At 43.1% G+C, this 26,129-nt stretch overlaps 1 protein-coding gene across 1 annotated transcript in view; it reads left to right on the forward strand.

The window, feature by feature from the left end:
• The first annotated feature begins 13,050 nt into the window (after nt 1-13,050).
• The window catches only part of LOC132834932 (cardiac-enriched FHL2-interacting protein), a 102,038-nt gene continuing 88,959 nt past the window's right edge, over nt 13,051-26,129 (forward strand). Inside the window, exon 1 of the mRNA XM_060854089.1 lies at nt 13,051-13,090. The gene's annotated coding sequence lies outside the window, so the exon portion shown is untranslated. The remainder of the gene's footprint in view (nt 13,091-26,129) is intronic.

Below are 26,129 nucleotides of genomic sequence, written 5' to 3' on the forward strand. Positions count from 1 at the left end.
CAATGGCCTGCTTCCACTCAGTAGGGATTCTATAAATATGTAATAGACAGGGTTAGAAAGAAGTCGAAAGTCTAAAGACCATTCTTGACCTTGCTTTCACCTCGACTCATTCATCATTAACCATACCTCATGGATGTGGACATAAAACCACACAATGAAACACTGTTCACCAACTTCTCTCTATAGTCCTAAGTATTCTTCCTTATCAGAAAATGATCAAATTCACCCTTAAAAGCCTTGATAGAACTTTTCTGTACCAGACTCTCAAGCACTGAATTCCAAACCCTACCCGCTACACCTATGAAAAAGGGTGTCCTCATGTCACCATTGCTTCTTTTACAATCCTTCCATTGTGGGCTAATAGTTTTTCCCTATCTACTCTGCCACGACCCTCCATGATTTTCCCCACTACTCAGAATCCAACAGATGCCTCACTTTTCCCTACTCTACTAACTTTTTCTCACAATATTCTATTCACGTTGGCATTATTCTCTGATGCTATCTTCTGACTCACAGACCCCTACTAAGTTAGTTTAAATTTTCCCCAGCGGCACTAACAAATCAATCCACAAGGCAACGTGTACCAGCAGTATTTAGAGATGATTGCTTTAGCTTATGAGGTCCCATTGCCCCTTCAGCTGCTGCCAATGCCCCAAGAATCTAAAGCCTTTCCACTTGTGCCACTTGTCCAGCCCCACATTTATCTGCTTCACCCTCCTATTTCCATACTCGCTGAACATAATGGAGGCCCTGCTTTTGAGGTCCTGCTTCCTAATTTCCTATCGAGCTCATAGAATCATAGACTGTACAGTGTGGAAGCAGGTCATTTCACCTAACAAGTCCACATCGATCCTCCAAACAGTATTCCACCCACATCTCCCCCACCCCCATGACCCCACCCCCCCTATCCCTGTAACCCCTGGGTGCTATGGACAATTTAGCATGGCCAATCCACCTAACCTTGGATCCAGCTAGCTCTTGAAGTTCTGAGTACAGGACATCACCCCCCCTTTGTTTAGCCAATGTCATTGTCACTGTCGTTAGCATTTAGGATGGAGTACTAGTTGGATCAAGGACTTCCATATGAAATCATCGAATTCCAACAGTATGGAAGCAGACCATTCTGCCCATGAAGTCCACACCGACCCTCTGAAAAGCTTCTCCACCCCCCCCCCCCAACCCACTCTATCTCTGTAACCTTACATATCCCATGATAATCCATCTAACCTACACATCCCTGGACACTATGGGCAATTTAGCATTGCCAATCCACCTAACCTGCCCATCTTTGGATGATATTACTTATATTACCTTACTAATTCTTCTTGACTGCCTGGTGGTCCCTCATTCTTTCTCTCCTGGCATGTTCTTAAACCACAGGATATCCACAATTAAATACATGCTCTTCACAATGTTATCAACCTCAGGAAAGTGCCACATTAACACCAGTTGCTGTTCAGTCCTTATAACCCAGGGCATTAGCTGTGGTGACTGACAATACTTCCTGCACTTATGGTTATCCAGGAAACAGAAAGCATCTTGGAGACCCCGAATTACACCGGACGTGCACTGAATAGTATGGGGCTGTCCCGCTGTTCTGCTGTCAATCAGTTAATAAACCTTTGACCGCTAGTAACCCTTAGCATGACTGCAAATTAACTTTGCTACTTAAAATAAGAAAGAAAGACTCACCAAAATCCCTCTGCCTATTTGTTGATTTTGTGCAAACATGGAAAAAGTGAGTGCTTCACTTAATGGTTTGTTATAAAAAAGTTTTTTTTTATCTTCCCAGCTGCTTAGACTAACTCGCTAACTTTGGAGACAGGACAGTGCCACAGTCTTCCTTCCCTGTTACTGTGTGACTATTTACACTTTCTTGAACTTGTGTGCTCAGGTCTGTTCCAGCTTAGAATAGAATGGAATCCCTACAGCGTGGAAACAGACCATATGGCCCAATAAGTCCACACCGACCCTCAGAAGAGTAACCGACTCAGACCCATTTCCCTACCCTATTACTTTACATTTACCCCTGACTAATGCACCTCACCCACATACCCCTGAACACCATTAGCGTGGCCAATTCACCTAACCTGCACATCTTTGGATTGTGGGAGGAAACTGGAGCACCCAGAGGAAACCCACACAGACACAGGGAGAATGAGCAAACTCCACACAGATAGTTGCCTGCGGCTGAAATCAAACTCAGGTCCTTGGTGCTGTGAGGCAACGGTGCTAACTACTGATTCACCATGCCGTCCCAACCTCTGTAAAGTAAAGACTCCCACAAGCCTAGACCTCGATTTTCTCTCTCTCCAGTACTCTCAATTTCTGCATGGTCTGCTGCAGCTCCTAATGGTCTCCTCAGGTAAGGTTTGATAATAGAGCAAGATAAATAACTGACCACTCGAAGATTGTAAGTTCAGGAGTATGCCCAACCCTGTCTTGCTAAAGTGCTGCACTGGGTAGATGTTGCCTAGAAATGGACCAAAAGCTACAAAATGGAATGAATATAGTCAGATCTTTGTTGATCATTATGGAAACAATGGGCCAAATGGCCCCTGCTGTGATATCAACATCTAAGAATCTATATCCCGTGCAAAACTTTACCTGGTAGGATTGTATCTTAAGGACCTAGGTGCCAAAGATGTCTTAAATGGAAGGACACTTCCTAAACCTTCTTTTAAATGTTAACAGTGTGCAATGGTCTGGCAGTTCCCCACTGTCACAAAAATTTTCAAAAGAACTTGCATTGATGTACTGCTCCTTATGACCACCAGCATCTCAACATATTTCACAATGACGTGTGTGAACTCCCAAGTTACTCATTCACCACAAAATATATTGGGAGATGTGAGGCAATGTAACTAGGTGAAATATAAATGTGAAACAAAAGCAGAAGCTGCTGGAAAAGCTCAACAGGTCCAGTAGCACCTGGAAAAATAAATCAGAATTTACATTTCAGGTCCAGTGACCTTTCCTCAGAAAGGAATATAAATGCAAATTCATTCGCGTTTCACCATCTGTCTCTGTCCTTGTGAAGTGCTTTGGGATAACCACTCTACAAGGAGGTTATAAAAATACAGATACCATGCCATGATTCAATTCTGTTCATTCTGCATCGCTTAGATGAGGGCCAATATGATTGAAAGCACGTGGACAGTAAAATGTTTGAAAACACTGTCAGCACCATTAACCAGAAAGAACAAAGCAATTCAGAGACAAACTCTTCAGAAGGTCCACATTGAAGCTTCCATTTGTTGGTCAATCCAACATACCCTTCAGAATCTTTCGGTGGGTTCTGGACTGTCAAAGGGATCAAGAGGTACTGGGAGAAAGTGGGAGAATGGGGATGAGAAGGGCAGAGCTGACCTGATGGGCTGAATAGCCTAATTTCTGCTACTATGTTTTATGATCTTTTTATTTCAGATTTTGAGCAGTTACAATACAAGCGGTCCCTTTGTGTGAAGAAGTGCTTTCTGATGTCCTTCACAAATAGCCTCCATATAATTTCAAATATTATATCTGTCCATTCTTAACTCCACCACAAGAGGAACAAGTTTCTCTTGTCTGCATTCTGTACCTAATTCCCCCTTAGCACATTTAATACCCGAGAATACTAATCATTCAATGTGTGAAGACAAACTTCCTGTTACCAGTCCTGTTAGTTTCAGAGTTAGAGAGAACTAATTACAGTACACGTTTTAAAAATATTGTCAACTTTAATATGTATTTTTCAATGAACTACATGTCATATGCACTGAAATAGCACTCTGAACAAGAAGCAAAAGTGTTAAAACTGAAGTGTGCCTATTGCTATGGAGATAGCTATAATAATCTCAATCTAGCACCATCTGACAAGCTCCAACAGCAATCCATCGGCATCTATTTTGGTTCAGGTAAAGAAACAGTCAGGAGAAATGAGAGGTCTTAATGCAGTTTTGTTTACTGCTGCTAGGCATATTGTTGAGAACCTTTTGGTATTGCATTCAAAGTTGCATCACACTTCAGTACTTTTGTAGCATTGTAGCATTACCATTTGTATATTTATAAAATTGTAGAAACCCCACAGTGCAGATTTGAAGCCATTCCACCCATTGAGTCTTCACTAGCCTTCCAAAAAGCATCCCACCCAGATTCCCCTCCTCATCATCCCCCCCGCCTCCACCCCCATATCCCTGCATGGAGTTTTTAACCATGGTTAATCCACCTAGTCTGCACACTGTGGAGTAATGTAGCATGGTCATTCCACCTAACCTGCACATCCTTGGACAGTGGGAGGAAACTGGAGCACCTAGACAAAACCCACGTAAACATAGGGAGGATGTGCAAACTCCACACACACAGTCATCCAAGGCTGGAATCGAATCAGAGTCCATGTGAGGCAGCAGTACTAACCACTGAGCCATGGTGCCATGCTAATGGGATTTCCAAATGGATTACTGATGATTGCATTTAATTGGTTACCTCAAGTAGAATTCAACTGGGAACAGTTAGAAATGAATTCCAGGGATGGAATGTTCATTGTCTTTTTTTTTTCTGTGTAGAAGTTTAATTGCAAGATTTACTTCGATAATATTTCAATCTCAAGTTGAAATGTCTATCTGGCCTTAACTGGCTCTAGGAAATGAACTTGGTATTTGTGTAAACAAACACATTGCAAGATTCCATTTCACGGCACGGTGGCACAGTGGTTAGCACTGCTGCCTCACAGCACCAGAGACTCGGGTTCAATTCCCGACTCAGGCGACTGACTGTGTGGAGTTTGCACGTTCTCCCCGTGTCTGCGTGGGTTTCCTCCGGGTGCTCCGGTTTCCTCCCACAGTCCAAAGATGTGCGGGTCAGGTGAATTGGCCATGCTAAATTGCCCGTAGTGTTAGGTAAGGGGTAATGTAGGGGTATGGGTGGGTTTTGCTTCGGCGGGTCGGTGTGGACTTGTTGGGCCGAAGGGCCTGTTTCCACACTGTAAGTCTAAAGTAATAAAAAGATTACTTCATGATCTCAGTCACAGATTTTGTTATAAATTTTTTATTCCATTAAGGCAGCTTGTTGCCTCCTTCTCAAAGGCAGTTAGGGACTGGACAACAAATGTTGGCCACATCTCATGAACAAACATTAACAAGGCAGCGTGATAGGAATGGGAAAAGGCATGGGAAATATGGGAGTGAAATGAGATCAAATGTATCATATAGAGGTGATACAGATGAGGGTCTAAATGGTGCACTGTTACATTACAACATTCTGTAATTCTAAACAAACGCGGCAGGAAATTGTAAAGTAATGGAATGGGAGCACAGGAGTGGAACTAATTGCTTTTGCAAACTGCCAGCACAGGTTGATGGACCAATTAGCTTCTTTAAAGTGCTCTAACATCTACAGTTCAATAACACAATAGTTCTATGGAATGTCCGACAAACAGCTTTGATCTTGTCGATAGTATTGCAATCCTGAACTGCAGCCTGGATTTGTACCATTAACCTGTGACTCACTGCCTCTCTCTCAGGCTCAAAGTCCAATACTCCATAGCCATGCAGTAGGCATTCGATGTAGTGTTAATATCAGGCATAGTCCTTGAAATTGGATTTCCCCTCATTCATATGCTGTTCCATCCTATCTCTCAGTATAGGTTGGAGGCTCTCATGCTTGCTGAGGTTGTCTAGTTTAGGCTTGCTTGCTGATAAGAGTCCAAGAACTCTTTAATGATGAGTTCAATGGGTAATGATTGGTCATCACCATTCAATATTGGTCATGCGGTTATAGGTTTCATTATCGCAATGTCATTCTCTGATGGTATAAAATTAGATGGCAAGAGAGTTGTATGTGTTTTATAAAATTCTTTTCTCCAATAGAAAATTGGACATTGGATAGGTTCATCTCTCCAGTTAAATTGTAGAACCACGAATTTAGTGTAACTTCAATACACATGTAACCACATTACTCTGAATAATTTTCTGTTCTTTCATTTCAAACAGATACGGTTATAATAATATTTCTTTCCAAGATACTTTTTGGATCAAGCTGGTTTTGCTTCTCAAGTTCACCTTTAATCCATGGATTAACATCCATTGTTAGTTGCTCTGACTGTAATTACAGTGCCAAGAGACGATAAGATATCTTATTGAGATTTATAAAATGAAAAAGAGGATAGATATGATGGATGTCAATGGTCTTTTCCCTCGGGTGGATGATTCAAACTGAGGGGCGTATTTTAAAGTGAGAGGAGAAAGATTTAAAAAAGGACACGGGAGGTAAATTTTATTTTTACACAAAGTAGTTTGTGTGTGGAATGAGCTGCCAAAGAAAATGGTGGACGCAGGTAGAGTTACAATGCTTAAAATACATGTGGAAATATTCATGAATAAGAAAGGTTTGGAGTGATATGGGCCGAGCACAGACAGATGGGACTAGTTTAGTTTGGGAACATGGTCTAAGATAGCCAGTTGTACAGACATTGAGGGTTGGCAGTGGGATGGGTGAAGATGAAAATCAATTAGTCTCCATGCAAAACTAACCAATATTAATGGTACAAACTGGGGACAAAGGGGTGGGGAATGCCAGGAGGAGGAGACCAAAGCCAACCAGAATTGTTCACATAATCTTGGGTTAAAAGGAGGTACTATTTTTTTTTAAATTAGATTACTTACAGTGTGGAAACAGGCCCTTCGGCCCAACAAGTCCACACCGACCCACCGAAGCGCAACCCACCCATACCCCTACATTTACCCCTTACCTAACACTACGGGCAATTTAGCATGGCCAATTCACCTGACCCGCACATCTTTGGGTTGTGGGAGGAAACCGGAGCACCCGGAGGAAACCCACGCAGACACAGGGAGAATGTGCAAACTCCACACAGACAGTCACCTGAGGCGGGAATTGAACCCAGGTCTCTGGTGCTGTGAAGCAGCAGTGCTAACCACTGTGCCACCGTGCCGCCCATTACTCATTACTCATTACATACTGAGCCATAAACTAAAATCTCAAAAATGTCCAAGCTGGTTTCTAGATTAGAGGTCCAGCAGGTTGTTGAAAAACCATTGGCTGGAATGCCTGATATCTGGCACAACATGGCTCAGTATACATGGATCACACTCCTCCCATAGGTAAATGGAGGCTGCAGTTGGCATATGTCAACTTAGTCTGGAATGCTTACTGCTAGTTTTGAAAGTCAGGCTGAGTGTGGAATCAAGTAAGTCACAGGTGTCAGGGTAGGACCTGTGTGTAGGGGATCAGGGTAGGGCACCTGTGTTGGGGCCAGGGTGAGGCATGTGGATAGGGGTCAGGGTGAGACATGTGGGCAGGGGATCAGGGTGGGGTAAATGGGTAGGGATCAGAGTGGGGCAAGTGGGTAAGTGTAAGGGTATGGCACCTGGGTAGAGGTCAGGGTGGGGCAACTGGGTAGGGATCAGGATGGAGCAAGTGAGTAGGGATCAGGATGAGGCAAGTGGGTAGGGATCAAGATGGGTCAGGTGAGTAGAGGTCCGGTGAGCCCATTCCATTTTCCTCTTCTGCCTGTTCCTCAGTTGTGAGATTATCAGCCAGCATTTGTAAATTGCCCCCCCTGCGTCTTAGCATGGGTACATATGGATTGTAACAGAAACAATTTGGATGAATTAGTTTAAGGACAACTCACCTGAAGAGTGAGTTTCAGTTTAGAATACTAATAAGGATGCTTCATTTATTACATCACATGCTTTTGACTCACTTGCATTGATTTTGTTGAGACAATTTATCTGAAATCAGTGTCAGTGACTCAGATGATTGCTGAATCCTGAGCACAAATTGGGTTAAGTGACTGACACGGTATCGACAAATTGTTGTGCTCACCTTAAAAACAGTGTGCTGGAAGCAGGCCTAATTCATAAAGTCTGAAATTCATCCTCAAAGGAATTTTTCATGAGTGGCACTGTTTTATATGTTGTCTCCGGAGGGTTTTAATATTGAATTGGAAATTTTGGATGAACAGGTCTGCATTCAAAGCTTTTGAATGAGATTTTTTTTTAAATTCTAAGGAACTGGTTACAGTGTTCCAATCCAACTGGAAAATGATTTGTTAAAAATCATTAATTAAACATGCAATATTGGGTGACTCTCAGTGACTGGATTTAAAACAATTTTTTTTTGTGGTAACGTCAATTCTAACTGTATTAATCAAAGTTTACCAAGTTATTACTCATAAATATGCCATGTGATATTTAAAATGCAAAATGAATGTTCAAAAGAAATTATGGTTTTTTGTTGGCTGTCCAATTGCACTGTTTATAGACAATCAGCCATATGTGAATATTTTTTCACAGAAGCATGGGGAGAAATGTTACTTTGGGCATTAGTCTTGATATGGTTTACACTGCAAGTGGCAACTATGTCTACAGAGAAAGTTTATTCCTAGTTCTTTGCGGTACAAGCATTGGAAAGGAATTCATTAAAATTCATTATGTTCTTTCATATAACCTACAGCAGTTTGCTGTTTTTGATTTATTCATTCATGTGATGTGGGAATCGCTACTCTGGCCAGCATTTGTTGCTCATACTTAATTGTCCTGTAGAAGGTGACATAGCCAAGGGGAGTTGGAACACTCATGGTGCAGTTCATAGAGTCATAGAAATGTACATGATGGAAACAGACCCTTCGGCCCAACTCATCCATGCCGACCAGATATCCCAACCTAATTTAGTCATATTTGCCAGCACTAGGCCCATATCCTTCCGACCCTTCCTATTCACATTCCTCTGAACCCTTCCTATTCATATACCTATCCAGATGCCTTTTAAATGTTGCAATTGTACCAGCCTCCATCACTTCCTCTGGCAGCTCATTCCATATACACACCACCTTCTGTATGAAAAAGTTGCCCCTTAGGTTCCTTTTATATCTTTCCCAGCTCACCGTAAAACTATTCGCTTGAGTTCTGGACTCTTCCACCCCAGGGAAAAGACTTTGTCTATTTATCTTATCCATGCCCCTCATGATTTTATAAACCTGTATGAGGTCACCCCTCAGCCTTCGACGGTCCAAAGAAAACAGTCCCAGCCTATTCATCCCCTCCCTATAGCTCAAATCTTCCAACCTTAGCAGCATCCTTGTAAATCTTTTCTGAACCCTTTCGAGTTTCACAACATCCTTCTGATAAGAAGGAGACCAGAATTGCACGCAATATTCCAAAAGTGGCCTAATCAATGTCCTGTACAGCTGCAACATGACCTCCCATATTCAATGATTTGATCAATAAAGGAAAGCGTACCATATGCCTTCTTCACTATCCTATTTACTTGTGGCTCTACTTTCAAGGAGCTATGAACCTGAACTCCAAGGTGTCTTTGTTCAGCAATACTCCCGAGGACCTTACCATTAAGTATATAAGTCCTGCTAAGATTTGCTTTCCCAAAATGCAGCATCTCATATTTATCCAAATTAAACGCCATCTCCCATTCCTCAGCCCATTGGCCCCTCTGATCAAGATCCTGTTGTAAATTCTTTGCTATCCACTACATTTCCAATTTTGGTGTCATCTGCAAACTTACTAGCTGTACCTCCTATGTTCATATCCAAATAATTTATATAAATAACAAAAAGTAGAGGACCCAGCACTGATCCTTGTGGCACTCAGGAAAAGATATTGGAAAGGACTTCCAGGGTTTTGACCAGTAACAGTAAATGAGGGAAGATATATTTCCACGTCAGGACAGTGAGTAGCTTGGAGGGAAACTTACAGGTGGCTGTGCTCCTCTGTAACTGCTGCCCATGTCCTTCGAGGTGGTAGAATCTCTGATCTGTTGTTGTCGCCAGATATTTATAAGGCTGGTCCAGTTAAGTCTCTGGTCAATAGTAACCTGTAGGTTGTTGATAGTTGGGAATTCAGCAGCAGTAATGCCATTGAATATCAAAGTGTGATGATTAATTCTCTCTTGTTATAGATGGTAATTATCTGGCACTTGTGTGGCACAAAAGCTATCTTGCTAATTGCCAGCCCAAACCTGGATGTTGTTTATGTATTGCTGTACTTGGGCAAAGACCGCTTCAATATCTGAGGAGTCCAGAATAGTGTTGAATACCATGTAGTCATCAGTGCAGGCCTCCAAGGTCAGTGGGCGGCAGTGATTTCTGCAGCTTAGAGAGAACATTGTCTTGGACAGTACCCTAAGAAGTTCCTGCTCTGATGTCCTGTGGCTGGGAAGACTTTAGAGGACAAACCCCCAACAAGCAAGTAAGACTCCAGCCAGTGGAGTTATTCATTTCATATTGACTGTAAGAATCCAACACAGACTCAGTCTGAGGCAATGTTTTTTCCACAGTTGACCAGCTCCACCATAGTGCAGTTGGTGAGCCATTGTAGATAGTGAAATTCCCAACTAGAGTATTCTGTGCCCTCGCCACCTTCAGTGCTTCCGCCTAGTCATAGAGTCATACAGCACAGAAACAGACCTTTCAGTCCAACCAGTCCATGCTGAACATTATCCCAAACTAAATGAGTCCCATTTGCCTGAGCCTGGCTCATATCCCTCCAAACCTTTCCTCTTCATGTACTTACCTAAATGTCTTTTCAATGTTGTAACTACTCCTGCATTCACCACTTCTTCAAGAAGGTCATTCCACCCGCGAGCCTTTCTGTGTAAGAAAAAATAACGCTCATGTCTTTTTTAAATCTCTCTCCTCTCACCTTAAAAATATGCCCTTAGTCTTGAATTCCACCAGTGTAGGGAAAAGATACCTATCTCTACTCCTCATGATTTTATAAACCGTTATAAGGTCACCTCTCACCTTCCTATGCACCAGTGGAAAAATGTCCCAGCCTATCCAGCCCTTGTTTATAACTCAAACTTTCCAAACCCAGCAACATCCTGGGAACCCCTTCTAGTTTAAGAATATCCTTCCTCTCATAGGGCAGCCAGAACTGGACACAGTCCAGAAGAAGCCGAGAGGAGAATAGATTCTGAGCCATGGTGCAGATTTGTGATGCTGAATGGTAATAAACAAGAAGTCCCCTTACCAATATTTAACCTAGATATCATGGTGGCTGAAGTCCACGTTGAGACTCCCAGGGTAACTCCCTCCTGACAGCATATCAATGGACTCTGAGAGATGATGATAGTAGTGTTTGGGACATTGTCTCTAAGGTATGATTCCCTGAGTATGATTATGTCAGGATGATGCTTGGTGAGTTGATGGTTGACTCTCGAACGTTTGACACAACACCCAAAGGGGAAGACTTTGCTGGGGTTTTTTCGTTGTTGATGTTTCCAGGCCTAAGTCAATGCTGGCAGTTGATCTGATTTCTTTCTTTAGAGTAGCTTGTTAGATCAATCACATTGCTAAAGGCCTGGACTCAAATGTAGATGAAACCAGATATGGATAGCTAGGTTTTTTATTCACTTGTGGGTGTGGACATCACAGGCTGGGCCAGCATTCATTGCCAGTCTCTAGTTGCCCCTTGAGAAGGTGGTAGTGAGCTGCCTTATTGAACTGCTACAGTCCACTCACTGTAGTTTAAACCACAATGCCCTGAGGGGGGTAATTCCAGGATTTCAACATAGCAACAGTGAAGAAATGGTGATAAATTTCCCAATCAAGATGGAGAGTGGCTTGGAGGGAAACTTGTGGGTGATAATATTCGCATGTATCTGTTGTCCTCGTCTATCTAGATGGGAATGATTCCCTAAAAGACATTAGAGAACCCCAGATTTTTTAATGGTAGTTGACAGTGGTTATCAAGTCCCCATTGGCTAGGTTTTGAGTCAGACTTTCTTTCATAGACTTCAAATTTCTTCAGGTGCCTGAGTAGGTTTTAAATTCATGTCCTCAGAACATTAGCCTGGGGTCTCTGGTTTAATAATCAATGACATTACCATCGCCACATTACTTCCCTTAAATATATATCTCTATGGAGGTTATCTTATTAGTGTCCTTTCTCATTCAGATGTGGGCTGAATAATGTATATGTCAGAAACTGCCAAGATCAGAATATCCAGCTATTGCTGTACTCTGGAGACTGGGTAATGGAAATGAACATCAGTCTGGATGGGATGCAAGTTCTGCTTGTTTACTGACACTGAGGAAATACTTACTGTCAATCTGTGCAAAGTGTCATAGCCAGTGGGTGGATTAGAATGGACTGGAGTCCAGAGAGATGTTAACTGCAGCCTCATCCTCTCAACCTGTGAAGTGAGGCTATCTGAAGCTATTGGTGTGACTGTACTTCAGCGACTGACTTACATGAAACTGAGTTAAAAATCACACAACACCAGGTTATAGTCCAAGGGGTTTATTTGGAAGCATTAGTTTTCAGAGTGCTGCTCCACATCAGTCACCTGATGAAGGAGTGCTGCTCTGAAAGTCAGTGCTACCAAATAAACTTGTCAGACTATAACCTGGGGTTGTGTTATTTTTAACTTTGTACACCCCAGTCCAACACCAGCACCTTCAAATCATGGAACTAAGTGGTGTCTAAAAACTTGCAAGGCATTCCAACTCTCTGGACATCAACTCACACCATATTGATGTTTGATATTGTTCTGTTTCCTAGCATAAAGAAGGTAATCAGTGTTTGCAGTCAGTGAGCAGTGACTTGCACATTTGTGCCAGCAGACATCCGTTTGTGTGATCACAGAGCAATATGGAGCCAACAGTATAACTTAAGTCAGCAGTAAAAGCATGAACCACCGCAGTTGTAATCTAGTGATTTTACAATTAAAAATAAAGTACTTGATTTTGATTCAAGGTCAGGAGGAACAGAGGGTTGATTCTGAAACTCCTAACAGATTGCCAAATACTCTTCAGCATATTAATGAGACCACCCCTCCCCCCCCCTCCCCCCCCACTCTTTGACAATCTTTCTTCAAATGAAATAACTGCCCTTCACTCTATCCCCATAGGCTTGACGTAACAGAATGCTATCTGCATCACAGCAACCATAGAGTAATAATGGAATAGCTAGTCTGCTGCAACAAATCCCAGTCAAGTGCTGCAACCAATCAAACATTTAGCTCTTCTGTTTCAGCCTGTGAACAAGGAAAAGCGAAATCCTTTTGAGTGCTGTCCTGATCTCACGCTTGATCAGTCAGGAACCATGTCATGGAATTTCATTGACTATTTCAGGTCAGTTACAAACAAGCTTCCAACATCAATAACTGTCTCTCAAGCCCGCACTGGGCACATCAATGATGTCAGAAGTGGAGAGAGGGAGAGAGAGAGAGAGAGAAGGTTGGTAATGTTAAAATTAAAATTGTATTAGATTGATTGTGGTGTGTTGCAGATATGAAGAACCAGCTGCTTTATGAAAGAAGTATTGTAGGTGGTCTCTTGATACAAACATATTGTAGTGCATTCTTTGCTGTTGAAGGGCAATAAATCGTATGATTATTGCACCTCTAAGAACTTCACTGGACTGAAACATATAATGTGACAATCATGCAAAACTGTTTGTTAATGCAGATATGACAGCATCAAACCACAGTTAAAACAGCCAGTGCTTTAACATGCTTAATGCATAATATACAAGAACATACATGTAATCATGTGAATTAGGAGCAGGAACGGGCCAGCTGACCTCTTGAACTTACTCTGCCATTTGATATGATCATGTTTGATCTGATTGGAGCCTCTACTTTCGCTCATACTCTTTGACACCCTTCTCACGTGATCCCATGTCTTTAAAAAAAATTCATCAGTCATGCCTCTGAAAGGATATGAAAGGGAAGGACAGAAAGAAAGTGACGTGTGTCTAAAATAACAGAGAAAACTGCAAACCCACTTCACCAACAGACCTGCTCAGACCTGCTGAGTTTCTCCAGCAATGTCCATTTTTGCTTCAGATTTCTAGCAACTGCACTTCTTTGTTTTTTGGTCATTATGCTTCCAGTTATTTTGCAACTCTTGCAAGATTGTTATTTGAAATGAGCTTTAATTGTTAAGTGTTGTTACATTAATCAACAAAAGTGCACTCTAAGCATTGCATTCAGATTTCCTGGAACTAAAAATGACAAAAACTGTACAATGATTCATTCAGCATTTGAAAGAGGAAGAGGCTAATGTTTGCAAGGCTGCTTTTTATCAATGGCAATGTCACATCTTTTGGATTGGAAGTCAGAATATAGGCTAGTTTGGACTACAGCTGAAACAGGGGAACTAAAGACAACTGAGGTGTTTCTGTTGAGAACAGCTAATTCAGAATAACAATCTAACTTCAAACTCAGCTTGGTCTCCATATCTGAGTACCATTTGGAAAATTCAAATGTTAATTGCAGTATTGGCAAACGAAAGATCGAGACACCTCTTTAAAAATTATATCTGTGGGCACATTGTAAAAGAATTTAAAAAATTGGAATCTTGTCAATGCCTTGCAAACATCTCCAAATGCTTCATGAGCAATAAATGGCTGAATGTTAGGCTGGATCTGTCAAGTTCCTGCAGGTTGATTTGCCTGATTTTATTTATTTGTTAAATTTCCAGATTTTATTTGTAACCTCATTTGTGTATTCTGCACCTATTCACTTCGAAGCTGTCTTGACAAAGGCTGCAATAAAATTGTATGTAAGCTTTTTTTCAAATACTAATTATTTCTATTCAGTTAATTCCTATTTAGGTAAACATAATGGAACCTAACACTTTGCCCTTTCAGTGTGGGAAATGTAATATACTCGAGATAGTTTGCTAAATATTGTTGTCAACAAATGCAGGAATGTGACATAATAGTTACTAAAACGTTTCTACAATTGGTTGCTAAATCTCCCCAGAGGTTTGTAATCTTCCATGAATGAAATCAAAGGGCAACAAGTTGCAGAGTGACTTTGTCCTGTGAGATTACTGAAGAACGATGTTAGCATTTTAATATTTTCACTGGATTGACTAGCAATCATATAAATAGCATGGAGCTTGCCTAAGGATTTTACTATCGACCCTTATTGTTTCTCCCCCATTCAGTTGAACAGAAAGAGATTGGTCCAATTCAATGATTTCAGAAGTCAAATACTCTCTCTCTCTCTCTCTCTCATTCAGGCGCACACACACACACACACACACACACACACACACACACACACACACACACACAGTCTGCCTATTGTTTAAACCCTGTAAAACATGCATGGTCAAGCCATCCTGGCTTTGTGGAGACCTAGGCCCAACTCAGCTGTTAAATCCACCTCAACCCACCCATTTCTTAGCCGACCAACCAATCTCTCATTCCCTCAAGCTAGCCTAGAATGTATCATTCTACAACGTTGCTTTTTCCAAAAGGTGCTTTTCCCTTCTGAATTTCTTCCTCCCTCTCCCAAGCTGGATATGGTTCCATGGCGGTTGCCTCTCTCTGGGCCTCAACCAAGCAGTCCTTCTTAATTGAGTCACAGAGTCACGGAGATGTACAGCATGGAAACAGAGTCTTTGGTCCAACTTGTCCATGCTGACCAGATATCCGAAATTAATCCAGTCGCATCTGCCAGCTCTTGGCCCATATCTCTTTAAACCCTTCCTATTCATATACTTATCCAAATGCTTTCAAATGTTGTAACTGTACCAGCCTTCACCACTTCCTCCGATTGTGCATTCCATACGCACACCACCCTCTGTGTGAAAGGTTGCCCCTTAGGTCCCTTTTATGTCTTTCCCCTCTCACCCTAAACCTATGCCCCCTAGTTCTGGATTCCGGTACCCCAGGGAAAAGACCTTATCTATTTATCCAACCATGCTCCTCGTGATTTTATAAACCTCTATAAGGTCACCTCTCAGCCTCCGACACTCCAGGGAAAACAATCCCAGCCTATTCAGCTTCTCCTGATAGCTCAAATCATAATCTGGATAGAATCATAAGCAGGCTTTCACAAGAAGACTACACTATAGGGAATAGGAATACAGTTTAGGATCTCAATTCAATGCTCGATTCATGAATAATGATCATGAACCTATGAGATTATTGGTTTTAACAAGCCCATCAAGTTTACAAATGTTCTTCGGGGAGAAACTCTGCCATCCATACATGGCTGGACCTACTTAAATTTCCAGATCCACAGCAATGTGATTGACTCCATAACTTCCCTCTAAAATATCCTAGCAAGTGACTCTAATGTAGTTGGCACTTACTCACAGGCAACTAGAGATAAGCAACCAGTGCTACAGGCCTTACCATTGGTGTTGACATTGCTACATCAAAAATAATTATAAAAATTACTAATTCTAACAGCAAGCTTGAGGCAAGCAAATTGAAGTCAACTGGTATGTCCCTGTTGAGTTCAACTAATTTAGAACAGGCATTGAACCTGAAAAATATCCTTGTCCCCATGTTTCACGAATACACTGAGGGAAGTATTTGTATTTTTATACAATTAAAATGGAGACATTGTTTTAAGAAAAAAACACACATATGAGGGTGGCATGGTGGTTCAGTGGTTCGTACCGCTGCCTCACAGCGCCCAGGACCTGGGTTCAATTCCAGCCTCGGGCGATTGTGGAATTTTCCCAGTGTCCATGTGTGGTACCTTCCATAATCCAAAGATGTGCAGGTCAGGTGAATGACCATGCTAAATTGTCCCATGGTGTCCAGTCATGTGCAGGGTAGTTGGATTAGCCATGGGAATATAAGGTAGGGGGGTTGGATCTGTGAGGGATGCTCTTTGGAGAGTTGGTGTGGACTTAATGGGCTGAACAGTCTGTAGGGATTCTAAGCCATTCTAACATAATTTAATGAAGTTGGGGAAAAATTATGGTCTGTGATTATGAAGTTGAGGATTCAGTTGGAAGGAAGAACAGAGTCCTAGGTTCTGGATATAGGTTTGCTCGCTGAGCTGGAATGTTCGTTTTCAGACGTTTCATCATCATACGAGGTGACATCATCCATGAGCCACCGGATAAAGCACTGGTGCCATGGCCCGCTTTCTATTTATGTGTTTAGGTTTCCTTGGGTTGGTGATGTCATTTCCCATGATGATGTCATTTTCTGTTCTTTTTCTCAGGGCGTGGTAAATGGGATCCAAGTCAACGTGTTTGTTGATAGAGTTCTGGATGGAATGTTATGCTTCTAGGTATTCTATTACGTGTCTCTGTTTGGCTTGTCCTAGGATGGATGTGTTGTCCCAGTTAAAGTGATGTCCTTCCTCATCTGTATGTAAGGATACTAGTGAGGGTGGGTCATATCTTTTTGTGGCTAGTTGATGTTCATGTATCTTGGTGGCTAGTTTTCTGCCTGTTTGTCCAGTGTAGTGTTTGTTACAGTCCTTGCATGGTATTTTGTAAATGACATTAGTTTTCCTTGTTGTCTGTATAGGATCTTTCAAGTTCATTAGCTGTTGTTTTAGTGTGTTGGTGGGTTTGTGGGCTACCATGATGCCAAGAGGTCTGAGTAGTCTGGCAGTCATTTCCAAGATGTCTTTGATGAAGGGGAGAGTGGCTAGGGTTTCTGGACGTGTTTTGTCAACTTGTTGCAGAGAAATCGGTGGACTATGTTCATTGAGTACCTGTTCTTTTTGAATCTACTACATAAATGACTTTCCTCTGCTCTGCATAGTTCCTCTGTACTGCAGTGTGTGGTGGCTCTTGAAACAATGTTCTAATGCAGCTTCGTTTGTGGATATTGGGATGATTGCTTCTGTAGTTCAGTATTTGGTCCGTATGTGTTGTTTTCCTGTAGACACAAGTTTGAATTTCCACATCGGCTGTTCGCTCTACTGCAACATCTAGGAATGGCGGTTTGTTGCTGTTTTCCTCCTCTTTGGTGAATTTTATGCCAGTAATTTTATACCTTCACAGGAAATGATACCACCAACCCAAGGAAACCTAAACACATATATAGAAAGTGGGCCACGCCAACAGTACTTTATCCGGAGGCTCACTGATGATGTAACCTAGTATGGTGACAAAACTTCTGAAAATGAACCTTCCAGCTCAGCGAGCAAACCTACATCCAGAACCTCAACCTGAGCTACAAATCTTCTGAAAACTCGAGAATCCTAGGTCTCAGTCAAGGACAGAAATATTGAGGTTAGTGTAGGACATAGTGGAAATATTGGGACTCCTATGAAGTTGGGAGCAGCTCTTACACTGATTGGGCACAGGCGGGTCCCACTGGCAAAGTGGGTATGCTTGATGCCAATTCTGTGTGAACACCTATCAATGACTACTCTATTACCATGCATAATTACTATTGGATAATAATTGTGTAATATAGTGTAAATATTGTGTTACTAATGTATAATAACATTACTATTGTATGAATAACATTTTGTCTCTCATCAATGGTTCATTTGGAAAGGATTATTCGGAGAAGGAATGGAAAAGTGAAGCTGAGAAAATGAAAAGGGCTAGGTGCCATTTGCACTGAGGTTTACATTCACCTGAAGTATAATTCCATGAGCAATGCATTGAAAGGAATGGTTTTTGATTAGATTAGACTTACAGTGTGGAAACAGGCCCTTCGGCCCAACAAGTCCACACCGACCCGCCGAAGCACAACCCACCCATACCCCTACATTTACCCCTTACCTAACACTACGGGCAATTTAGCTTGGCCAATTCACCTGACCCGCACATCTTTGGACTGTGGGAGGAAACCGGAGCACCCGGAGGAAACCCACGCAGACACGGGGAGAACGTGCAAACTCCACACAGTCAGTTGCCCGAGTCGGGAATTGAACCCGGGTCTACAGGCGCTGTGAGGCAGCAGTGCTAACCACTGTGCCACCGTGCCGCCCCAAAGGTTGGCCTAAAGATTGTGTGATCAATCAGTGACTAGTTGTTGCAATAGCTTTGTCTCCCAATTGCAACAAAATTACACCAGCAAGTAGGAACTGGCAGAATCATGCAAGAAATTGCAAGTGAGGCTTTATGCTCAAGATACAGATATAGGATGTTACCAGACCTTCCTCTCAGCTTAAGACTTTGAGAAGTTTGCAATGGAATTGGTGATCAACTTTTCTCTTAATGGTGACAGTGTTGGATTGATGAGAATGAAGACACTTTGTTGCTCTTCTGTTGAGACCCTCCATGAAATGGTGTCGGGCAGGGCATTAATTAACAGTTCAAAGTTTGTGAGAAGATTTGTAGCTCGGGTGCTCGTTGTTGTGGTTCTGTTCACCGAGCTGGGAGTTTTTGTTGCAAATGTTTCATCCCCTTTCTAGGTGACATCCTCAGTGCTTGGGAGCCTCCTGTGAAGCGCTTCTGTGCTGATTCCTCCGACATTTATAAAGGTTTGTCTCTCCCGCTTCCGGTTGTCAGTTGCTGTCCGCTGCAGTGGCCGGTATATTCAGAACTGACAGCCAGACTACTGCGACCACTAGGACTCATAACAGCACACAAACCAACAGCCACGCTCAGACAACAACTCACCAGGACAAAGGACCCGATATCCAGCAAGAGCAAAACCAACGTAGTGTACAAAATCCCATGCAAGGACTGCACAAAACACTACATAGCACAAACAGGAAGACAGCTAACGATCCACATCCATGAACACCAACTAGCCACGAAACGACACGACCAGCTATCCTTAGTAGCCATACACTCAGATGACAAACAACATGAACTCGATTGGGACAACACCACTATTATAGGGCAAGCCAAACAGCGAACAGCCAGGGAATTTCTAGAGGCATGGCACTCATCCACAGATTCTACCAACAAACACATCGACCTAGACCCAATATACCGGCCACTACAGCGGACAGCAACTGACAACCGGAAGCGGCAGAAACAAACCACTATAAATGCCGGAGGAATCAGCACAGAAGCGCTTCACAGGAGGCTCCCAAGCACTGAGGATGTCACCTAGAAAGGGGACGAAACGTTTGCAACAAAAACTCCCAGCTCGGCGAACAGAACCACAACAATTAATTAATAGTCTCAAAACGAGTATTGACAACTCTTGTACTCTTCCTGCCCAAAAGACCCTATTTGTATTGCACATGTGTAACCTGTCAATATTTTCTTTTAAAAAAAAACTATTCAGAGATATTATTACACAGCTCTAGAGCAGGTGGGACTTAATGCTGGGCCAGAGGTAGGGACACAGTCACTGTACCACAGAAGCCTACGTTAATTTGTATTGTTGTTAGAGTTCACTTGAGTGAAGGCAACAATTTGAAACTCGCTTCATAAATGCCAGACTGAGTAGGTTGCACAGAGAATCTTGTCAGAAATTTTGTTTGTTTTGTTTTTGCAGCATTAGTATTTACAGTGCTAAGCAACTGTCAGTTTTGACGATGCTTTTGTTAATGTTTTAGGTTTGTATATACAAAGAATACTTTCTCTGAGCACATTGTTTGCTGAGGGAGGTGGGACAAGTGAGAGGATATCTCAGTCAGAGATTTCCAGTGTTCTGATGGCTTGGAAGGGAAGTTAATCCCTTTATGATTTCCCCAGTGGTCTGGGAGGTTGATTTCCTAACTCAATTCTGAACATAAAGTCTATATCAATCCAAATATTCATCCCTAACACCTTGTAATAAAGGTAATAAAGGTCATAGTGGGTAATGATGGCTGGTGCAGCATTTTACTCAAATATCTTTGCTAACTATATCTTTTAAAATGGTTAAAAATCACACAACACCAGGTTATGTTCCAACAGGTTAAGTTGGAAGCACACTGTGTGTTGTGTGATTTTTGACTTTGTATACCCCAGTCCAACACTGGCATCTCTAAATCTTTTATCATGGATCTTGTATTGAATTTTCACCCGATGACCAGCACACATAGAACATAGAACAATACAGCACAGAACAGGCCCTTCGGCCCACGATGTTGTGCTGAACATTTGTCCTAGCTTAAGCACCTATCCATGTACCTATCCAATTGCCGCTTAAAGGTCACCAATGATTCTGACTCTGCCACTCCCACAGGCAGCGCATTCCATGCCCCCACCACTCTCTGGGTAAAGAACCTACCCCTGACATCCCCCCTATACCTTACACCCTTCACCTTAAATTTATGTCCCCTTGTAACACTCTGTTGTACCCAGGGAAAAAGTCTCTGACTGTCAACTCTATCTATTCCCCTGATCATCTTATAAACCTCTATCAAGTCACCCCTCATCCTTCGCCATTCCAATGAGAAAAGGCCTAGCACTCTCAACCTATCCTCGTACGACCTATTCACCATTCCAGGCAACATCCTGGTAAATCTCCTCTGCACCCTCTCCAAAGCTTCCACATCTTTCCTAAAATGAGGTGATCAGAACTGCACACAGTACTCCAAATGTGGCCTTACCAAGGTCCTATACAGCTGCAACATCACCTCACGAACCTTGAATTCAATCACTCTGCTAAAGAACGCCAATACACCATAGGCCTTCTTACAAGCTCTATCCACCTGAGTGGCAACTTTCAAAGAACTATGAACATAGACCCCAAGATCCCTCTGCTCCTCCACCTGACTAAGAACCCTACCATTAACCCTGTATTCCGCATTCTTATTTGTCCTTCCAAAATGAACAACCTCACACTTGACAGGGTTGAACTCCATCTGCCACTCCTCAGCCCAGCTCTGCATCATATCTAAGTCCCTTTGCAGCCGATAACAGCCCTCCTCACTATCCACAACTCCACCAATCTTCGTATCGTCTGAAAATTTACTGACCCACCCTTCGACTCCCTCTTCCAAGTCATTAATAAAAATTACAAACAGCAAAGGACCCAGAACTGATCCCTGCGGAACTCCACTTGTAACTGGGCTCCAAGCTGAATATTTACCATCTACCACCACTCTCTGACTTCGACCAGTTAGCCAGTTCTCTATCCAACTGGCCAAACTTCCCAGTATCCCTTGCCTCCTGACTTTCCGCAGAAGCCTACCATGGGAACCTTATCAAATGCCTTACTAAAATCCATGTACACTACATCCACTTCTCTACCCTCATCCACTTGCTTGGTCACCTCCTCAAAGAATTCAATAAGACTTGTAAGGCAAGACCTACCCCTCACAAATCCGTGCTGGCTGTCCCTAATCAAGCAGTGTCTTTCCAGATACTCATAAATCCTATCCCTCAGTACCCTTTCCATTACTTTGTCTACCACCAAAGTAAGACTAACTGGCCTGTAATTCCCGGGGTTATCCCTATTCCCTTTTTTGAACAGGGGCACATTTGCCACTCTCTAGTCCCCTGGCACCACCACCATTGACAGTGAAGATGAAAAGATCATTGCCAATGGTTCTGCAATTTCCTCTCTTGCTTCCCACATAATCCTAGGATATATCCCTCAAGCCCAGAGGAGTTGTCTATCCTCAAGTTTTTCAAAATGCCCAACATCTTCCTTCCTAACAAGTATCTCCTCTAGCTTACCAGTCCGTTTCATACTCTCCTCTTCAACAATACGGTCCCTCTCATTTGTAAATACTGAAGAAAAGTACTCATTCAAGACTTCTCCTATCTCTTCTGACTCAATGCACAGTCTCCCACTACTGTCCTTGATCAGACCTACCCTCGTTCTCGTCATTCTCATGTTTCTCACATACGCATAAAAGGCCTTGGGGTTATCCTTGGTCCTACCCGCCAAAGATTTTTCATGCCCTCTCTTAGCTCTCCTAATCCCTTTCTTCAGCTCCCTCCAGGCTATCCTGTATCTCTCCAACGCTCTGTCTGAACCTTGTTTCCTCAACCTTATGTAAGCCTCCTTCTTCCTCCTTACAAGACATTCAAGCTCCCTCGTAAACCAAGTTTCCCTCACACAACCATCTCTTTCCTGCCTGACAGGTACATACATATCAAGGACACGTCGTATCTGGTCCTTGAAAAAGTTCCACATTTCAACGACATCCTTCCCTGACAGCCTATGCTCCCAATTTATGCTCCTCAGATCCTGTCTTGCAGCATCGTATTTACCCTTCCCCCCAGTTGTAAAACCTGCCCTGTTGCACGCACCTATATCTCTCCACAACCAAGGTGAAAGTCGCAGAATTGTGGTCACCATCACCAAAATGCTCACCCACTAACAAGCCCATCACTTGTCCTGGTTCGTTACCAAGTACCAAATCCAATATGGCCTCCCCGCTGGTCGGACAATCTACGTACGGAGTTTGAAAAGCTTCCTGGACACACTGCACAAATACCGCCCCATCCAATCTACTTGATCTAAAGAGCTTCTAATCAATATTTGGGAAGTTGAAATCGCCCATAACTACTACCCTGTGACTTCTGCACCTTTCCAAAATCTGTTTCCCAATCCGTTTCTCCACATCTCTGCTGCTATTGGGGGGCCTATAGTAAGCACCCAACAAGGTGACTGCTCCTTTCCTATTTCTGACTTCAGCCCATACTACCTCCAAAGCCAGATCCCCCTCGAACTGCCTTTCTGCAGCCGTTATACCATTTCTAATTAGCAACGCCACCCCGTCCCTCCTTTTTTTTTAACCACCCCCCCCCCAATCTTACTAAAACATCTGTAACCAGGAACCTCCAACAACCATTCCTGTCCCTCTTCTATACACGTTTCTGTGATGGCCACAACATCGTAGTCCCAAGTACCGATCCACGCCTTAAGTTCACCCACCTTATTTCTGATACTCCTTGCGTTGAAGTATACACACTTGAACCCATATCTGTGTCCGCAAGTATTCCCTGTCAGTGCTACCTTCTCCACAGCCTCCATACATTCTTGGACATCCTGAAAAACAGCTAACCTACTTGCTGGACTACAAGTCCGGATCCCATCCCCCTGCCAAATTAGTTTAAACTCCCCCCTCCCCAAAGAGTGCTAGCAAACCTACCTCCCAGGATATTGGTGCCCTTCTGGTTCAGGTGCACTCTCCACTCAAACTTCTCACCTTCCAGAAGCCTCTGTTGACGACTTCCAGGTTCCCGCTCCTAGTTAAAAAAAAAACACAGACTGCGAAAAGAAAATCGTTAGTTTAAATTGATCTCCGCTTACCTTCCGGCTCCCGTCTCTGTGCGCCCACTGTAGCACTGTAGCACATGATAATCAAATGCTACTGAACAGAAGGTTGCATGACTGACTAGTGCAATGACAATAGGAGCTGGGAGAGCATGCAAAAAAAGATGTTTTTAAAATTATTATAATTAACCTGTCCTCCAACTGTCCGCTCAATTTTGTATCACAACGCAAAATGTAGGGGAACCTCTAACAGCAGGTGGCGACAGTGTGGGAGGGTAACTGAATCATTTGAACAGATGCCTGTTGGAGGAAGGGGGAAGCAGGTTTTAATGCAGAAGGAGAAGGTGAGGACTGCAGATGCTGGAGATTAGAGTCGAAGAGTGTGGTGCTGGAAAAGCACAGCCAGTCAGGCAGCGTCCGAAGAGCAGGAAAGTTGACATTTTGGGCATAGGCCGTGGACCTGACAAGGGAGTCACAGAGGGAATGGTCTCTCCAAAATGCAAATAGGTGTGGGGAGGGAAATATATCTGTGGTGGTGGGGTCTGTTTGTAGGTGGTGGAAATGGTGGAGGATGATGCGATGTATCTGGAGATTGGTGGGGTGGAAGGTGAGATCAGGGGATTCTGTCCTTGTTGCTCTGGATCCTCACCTTCCACCCCACCAATCTCCGGATACATCGCATCATCCTCTGCCATTTCCACCACCTACAAACAGACCCCACCATCACAGATATATTTCCCTCCCAATCCCTATTTGCAGACCATTCCCTCTGCGATTCCCTTGTCAGGTCCATGGCCTCCACCAACCCATCCTCCCCTCCCAGCATCTTCCCCTGCCATCGCAAAACGTGCAACACCTGTGCCCTCACCTCTGTTCAAGGTCCCAAAGGATCCTTCTATATCCAACACAAATTTGCCTGTACTTCCACACACAGTATCTAATGCATCCATTGCACCTGATGTTGTCTCCTCTACGTTGTGGAGACAGAACGCTAACTTGCAGATTGCTTCAGAGAACATCTTTGGGAAACCCATACTAACCAACCCCACCACCCCGTGGATCAACACTTTAGCTCCCCCTCCCACTCCCACTCCACCAAGGACATGCAGGTCCTGGGCCACCTCCATTGCCGAACCCTAACCACCCAACACCAGGAGGAAGAACACCTCATCTTCCACCTTGGGACTCTCTACCCACACAGGATCAATGTAGATTTCACCAGTTTCCCCACTTGACCTCCCTCTCACCTTGTCCCAGTCCCTACCTTCCAACTCGGCACCTCCATCTTGAACAGTCCTACCTGTCCATCATCCTTCCCACCTATCTGCTCCACCCTTCTCTCCAACCTATCAGTTTCCCCCCACCCCCTCCCCATCTACCTATCACATTCCCAGCTACCTTCCACTCAGCCCCACCTCCCTCCCATTTATCTCTCAGCCCCCTTGGCCCACAAGTCTCACTCCTGATGAAGAGCTCTTGCTTGACGCAGAAGGATTAGACAAAGAATCTCTTCAGCTGCAAATGTGTTGCTGGTCAAAGCACAGCAGGCCAGGCAGCATCTCAGGAATAGAGAATTCGACGTTTCGAGCATAAGCCCTTCATCAGGAATAAGCTCTTCAACCAGATATGAACCACAGGCTTCACTCCATGGAAAGATTATCTTTTCCATACTTGCCCTACATTTCCCTTCATGTTTTACTTACTTGATGCCAGTGGAATAAAAAATTCCTGTCTCATGCTCTTTGGGCTGTCTGTGTGTTTGTGTACACCGAGATAGAGACAAAAAGATACACAGGAAAGGAGGCGAGACTGAGCTAAATTAAAACTGAAAGAACTGTGGATGCTTTAACAAGAACAGTCTTGAACAAAAATGGAAATTGATGAAAGAGTTCTGAGGAAGGGTCACTGGACGCAAAATGTTAACTCTAATTTCCTTCCACAGATGTAACCAGACCTGCTGTTTTCCAGCAATTTCTGTTTTTGTTCAAGACTGATCTGAACTCACTTCCTCTGTTCTATCATGTATCACTGCATTACATTGTAAATTCCCTTCCTCCTCATGATAAACGTGCAGTGAAGACATTGAACTGCCAACATGACTAGGTTAAATAAAACAGAGACTTTACCTTTCTGTAGCCCCTATCATAGTTACAGGACATGCTTTATAGTAAATGCAGTACTCTCTGAAGTATGGTCATTGTTGTACTGTAGGAAACACAACAGCCAATAACATGCACAGCAAACTTCTGCAAAACACCACTTTTATAATGACCACATAACCTGTTTTTGTGATGCTGGGTGAGAGCTAAAATTATTGGTCAGGACACC

This window comes from Hemiscyllium ocellatum, chromosome 43, assembly GCF_020745735.1.
Source record: "Hemiscyllium ocellatum isolate sHemOce1 chromosome 43, sHemOce1.pat.X.cur, whole genome shotgun sequence".
Taxonomy (NCBI): domain Eukaryota; kingdom Metazoa; phylum Chordata; class Chondrichthyes; order Orectolobiformes; family Hemiscylliidae; genus Hemiscyllium; species Hemiscyllium ocellatum.